The following is a 6,000-nucleotide window of genomic DNA, read 5'->3' on the forward strand; positions in this document are numbered from 1 at the left end:
AATTCAAGCTGTTAAATATATATGCTCCTCCTAGCAGATTGGAAAAAAAAAACCATTGGCTCCCTTCAAATATTATTGTAATTTTATTATGTAAAAAAAAATTATTTTAAACCACCTTTTGGGAGATGGGCGGTGATAAATTTGATTAATAAATAAATAAAAATTATACCAAGCCATGGTTAATGTTGTCGTAGGAGACAAGCCCTAATTCAGGCCACTGCACTCTATTCTCAATTTCAGAGAAAGACAGCCAGGCTAGTAATCTTAGATTCTCCATTTTGTAAACCTTATTGCTTATAGTTCTAAAATCAATTAGCACAACTATCTAAGGTTTTTTTGTGCCCTGCTTGGCCACAGTCAGTCAATTCAGATAGCCGAAGAAAATCTGCAGGACTTCAGTGATAAAATTAATAAGATACCTGAATGCTGACTCTCACTTATATGGCATATTTCTGAGTACAGTCACGAGCCTTAAGCCTACTGTACCCTGAGCTCACGTAGTCACAAAGGCACATTTCAGAAAGCTGAATTATGTTGGTGACCATTTACAGAGGTATGCATAATGTTACATCCATCCAAATTCCACCAAGCATATTTAATGCTCTTCGGAGAGAAGCTCAGTTATTGAAAAAAGGCCCATGGCAGCAGGGCTGAGTCCATAAGCTGAAAGTACCACATCCTGTCTTGGTATAGTTACTGCTACCACACCTGCTTTCAGGAGGATGTCGGTGCCTAGTATCCTCCCTCTTAACCTTGGATCTGTGAAAGATAGCCACTCCGCGCCTTATGTTCCTTACTGGCAAGCACAAAGAGAATAAGATGATAAAATGAAATAAATTCTATAATACTACCTCCTAAACCTGTAACATTTAGACATATGACATGAGAAATATCTTCTTCCTCCCTTCGGGAGACTGATCATTATCATGAGATATAAATAGAATCAATGGTTATTTTGAAAAGAAAAGTGAGAATATGAAAGCAATTAATGATGGCAGAAATAACCATATAGTACTCTACACTACTGTTAAAAGCACAGACAATGTCTTAAAAGAATCTCCCATAGAAAACTGCAAAGAATGTACTGTGAACATGGGGCAGATCACAAGATGGGCTAATAATGTAGGAGAATCTGTTGCACAGAGATCCCAAGATGCATCAAACATACAATAAATGAGCTTGCCCAAAGAAAACAAATCACCAGAGACTCTGATATGTACAAATAAAACATAAAACCCTGATGCAGATTTCTAACAACTTTTTCTTATTCCATAGATACAAAGAGATTTCTAACCAAGGAGGTGGGGGAAATATTCTTGGAGACCCCAGATTCTTGTAGCAATGGAACCTGTAATTAGAGGCTCAGGAGCTTTTGCCTTAGCTATTTTTCCTGCCCTGGTATCCAGCTTCTGGCTTAGATTTTCAAGGACAACCTTTTTGTCTATAGAGAGGAAGGATCTAGGACTACTGTTTACACTTGGGTCCATGCCTCAGTCAGAAAAATCTTGCTTGAAGTACAGAAGATGTTGATTAGAATATTTGCAGCCAATATAATATACAGTTGACAGTCTGAACTGTAAAGGCAGGCTGGCTTTACAACAAGCACATATACAAAAAACATGATACCCCACTAAATGTGAGAATAGTCTTCTGATACGTTACTTCACTATCCACCACCCAATGAACTATGATTGGACAGCTTTTCTAAAACCATGGACCGTGAACAGACTTGAAGCTAAGGCTGCAGTGAGAACTTCTACCTTTTCTGTCCTTCTCTGTTCCCTCACATTCAATGTGTCTACACTGTCATATTCCAATTCTGTCTACATTACAGGAATCCTGCTTGATCCTGAAACTGTCCCAAATCAGCTTGATTTGGTTCAAGATTCAGTCAAAATTGAAGTACAGAAGCACACTGGTAGTAAAGACAAACAATATAGTTACCTGTCTTGCAAACAATTTCCAGAGAGGCAGTCGTGTCAGTATTCCGCAGTAAGTACAAACTGTCTTCTGTAAAACAAATCAACAAGTCATCTTTGTGTTGAGCTTGACTAGTGGTGACTTTCTGGGCAGGTCCATAATAGATTTCTTGGCAACCATGTGGAAGTTCACTTTCGCCTTTTTCCAGAATGATTTTTTGACTTCCTAGTCTAATTATAGCCCTGAGGGTCTCCCATCCAATAACTAACCAGGTCTGACTTGTTAACCTTTTGAGATCAGATCTTTATAATGGTTTATTTGCTACCTTTCAAAGGACAGTGCTGTTTATTACCTTGGGAATTTCTTACTGCTCTGGAAACAAGGAACCCATAATGCTTTTCATCTCTTAATATAATATGACCTCAAATACAGTTTGCCTGATTAAGGAGACAGTTTCCCTTTTGCAGAAATACAAGAGTTTGATGTTCAAATGAAGTCCTAGGTGTTAATTATCAGAGTTTTGGAAGGAAAAAAATGTTTGCCTTCCTACACAGGGTCTCAGCACAATGACTTCATTCAGCAACTCCTGTTCATGCATGCAAAGTTTTGGTAAGGAGGAAATCCCACAGAGTTCAAACCTCCGTGCCTAATTTACACAACCCTCCTCCTCCCCTTGTTTGCTTTCCAGGCTTTGGCCAGAGATAACAAAATAGTCACCAGTGAAATGTCTGGAGTAGCTGCTTAGTAATGAATGGAGGCCAACCAGACTTCCCTCATACCCCTTGGGCAGAATGGTAGATTCTCAACATCTAGACAGCACTTTGAAGCCCCTCCCCTCCTGTGCACTTTGCAAGTTTTTCAAATTCAGTCAGTTTTTTAATGGACAAAGCAGAGATGCTGTCTGCCTAACATTTACCTGGGGATTAAAGCAAGATTGGAGGGAGGTGGAAACAGAGATCAAACTCTGTTATGCATTGACATAATAGAAAGAAAAGTTGGCAGGTTACAACCTTCCTTTCCTTCTGTGGATATGGAAACTTCAAGATTTCCCCTGACTGAATCAAAATCCAGCCACAACAAAGTTGCATGGTGCAGAGAAGGCATTGCTGCGTGCTGAACCACCTGGTGTTATCAGACAAAGTCATATTGTATTGAGAAAACACATGAAATGTAGTTCCTTGAAGTCTTTATTATCCAGTTGTAAACTTTGCTGAGGTCATAAACTTCATCTGAACTAAGAATACAAACCAATTACGATTTCGTCCTCTTTGCTCAAATGTTCTTCTCAAACAGAAGGGCAGATGCTTATTAACTGAGTGGGTCCAACTATAAAGATCAGTACTAACAAATCCTCCCCACTCCCTGTATTAACTTTATAGCTTTCTACTATAAATAGAGTTCAACACAGGAAGTTAAAGGAAAAATCATATTTAAAAAGCTAGCTGTTAAAAACAAATCCTCCCCAAATTAAGTACACTTTCCAGTTCATGCTAGTGAGGCTCAGAGTCAAACCCTGACAGCAGAAGGATGTAGAAGATGAAACATAGCTGAGAGTTTAAGAACTTAAGAAAGACTGAAGCTTTTGATTCTTACCATATCACACCCCAATTATCTTGTTCTTCATGGCATCTTCAAGGTAGAAAGGAAAATACTTCCATATCTATGAAGATCCCAGTTACAGTACTGGTATTAGGTATCAGTTTATTATTGATTAGCCATTAGGCCATACCAAAGTACAGAACATAAAACACAGAACCTTAATAAGACCTTACATAGAAATAGAATAAAAGGAACAGTTATAGTACTGTTTAATACCTCTAAGCTGACATTCCCCCATTAGAAAAATTCAACAGGTATCTAAACAAATGTAAGGCTTCACTGTTTTCATGGCAGCCTCAGCAGACACCTTTCAGAAACATCTCACTTCCAAAACATGATGGATTGTTTAAGAACTCTTCTGGCTCATGTCAGATGTCTAGTGAAGTACCATTTTTACAGATGACTCACTCACACCAGCATTTCAAAAATGAATAATGATTTAATCCTGTTCACTTTTCTGGCAGATCTCTGGGTCAAGAGAGGGAGAGAGTGTGCTACATATTTAAGCTGGCAATTGTCCTTTTAAAGAAACTCAACATTTTCATATCTGTTTCCTAAGTAAGCCAGAGGATCATTTAGGCACCAGATTTACTTGGCCTTAACATAAGTGTGAATTAACTTCATTTCCACTTCCCATTCCTTACAAACCAATCTGAAATTGGCCTTTGATTGTCTTCACATCTATGGCCATGAACACTAATAACATGCAGGAAATACCAAGAGCAGGTAGAAGGATAGAACAACCAAGATGGCGGTTGCAGCATTTTGATCTAAACACTGCCCCCTTTATCTACTCATTGACATCACACACATGTACAAAGGAGTGGACTTTCAATCACAACGCGGCTACTGCTATATTGTCTCCTTAGAACCTCCCCCCATGTACACTGTGGCAAGTAATCCCCTCAGTTCTGTAATAGGAGAACATTAAAAAAGGGTATTAAACAGCGACTTGTCCTTCCACCTAGCTGCCACAGATCCTGAAATAATAAAACTCTTCCACTCCACTTAAAAGAAAAAGAAAGATGCTTTGGGGAAGCCACCCTGCTGTGGAGGCACCATCCATTATTTCTGTTAGAAAACCTCCCTTAGCTGTGATATTAGAAAGACAGCAGGACAATATTTTTTGCAGTAAAGCACTTTTCATGATAGATCTAATCCTGGTTCTAACTTGTAAGGTAGAGCTTTCATGTACATATGGGTGGTAAAACATTAAGGAGCCCAGAGGCTGGAAGGCAAGGTGAAGCAAGAGTTCAGTGTCTTCAGCTCCTAAAAGTAGAGCAAATGAAGCAATGATTTTTTTTTTTTTACAAAGATCCTGAAACCAACTAGAAATATTAAGGTCTGGTTCAAAGATACTGTAAAAGATGTTTATCAAAGTAGGGAAAATCAAGCTGGGCGGTTTGCTTCTTTGAACATGGATTACAAAACTGATGAGAAGAATTAAGATGAGGGTCACCAATAAGATTGCCTGTGTTGCTTCCATAGCATACTTTGCAGCAATTGCAGTGATGCTCAGCCTTGCCTTGTGTGTGCCTATCAGCTGGGAGGATAGGGAAGCCAGGGCACAGCCAATTAAAAAAAATAGGCCATTCAGAAGCCCCAGCATTGCAAAGGTAAGGCCCAGCTTTGCTCAATTTTCAGAAGAAAAATAGCAATTCAGTCACTGAAACAACCTGATGTCATGAGGATGGCCCATATGGAACTGATCTAGGGGCTGCCCAAAAAGAGCACACGAGGAGGCCTTTAAAGGGAAGGCAGAAAAATAGCCAGTACTAACTGCATGCATGCTGGTTATCATCCACAAGTGCTAATGTAGTATGTAATACAACTTGCAGCTACAAATCAAATTGGGTGTGATGAACAAGCTTGATAGATATTTAGAACAGTCTGCTTTAGTTCACTTTTCATTTTGACTCCTCTGTTATGAAGCACTATCATACATCATAAGGACATGCTGCAAAAGGTTAATTGGATGTCAAAAATCTGATTTTCAGTTCATTGGATAGGAAGTTTATTTATTAACCACCTGCCTCTGTGGACCTAATGACTGAATGAAAATGCCAGACTGCAACTGGGCATCTTAAGCAAATTCCATGCTGGGAAAAAAGCAAACATCTGCAACTTGCCTCTGGCAAACAGAGAGAATTATTGGGGCAAAGGAATTCTTTGTTTGCCAGGAAATGGGGTTGGGGGTGTGTGGAGATGACAAAGCAATACACAAGTTTCAGAAATAATTTAAACAATTACACTTGATCATGTCACTGTCCACTTTTAAAAAAAAAAAAAAATGTTTATAGCAGGGGGAGGAGGCTTCCCTGAAATTGAGAAGTGAAGTGGGGCCTTTCAATAGTTTTTGCAATGTTTTTAACCAAAGAGGCTGACATTGCTAAGGAGCTGTTCTTAAGAGGAAAATCCAATTAGCTAGAAACGCCCACATGAGCAGGACAGAAAGTACATGGGGGTGTCAACAGAGCCAAA

The sequence above is a fragment of the Candoia aspera genome, chromosome 1, assembly GCF_035149785.1.
Source record: "Candoia aspera isolate rCanAsp1 chromosome 1, rCanAsp1.hap2, whole genome shotgun sequence".
Classification (NCBI taxonomy): domain Eukaryota; kingdom Metazoa; phylum Chordata; class Lepidosauria; order Squamata; family Boidae; genus Candoia; species Candoia aspera.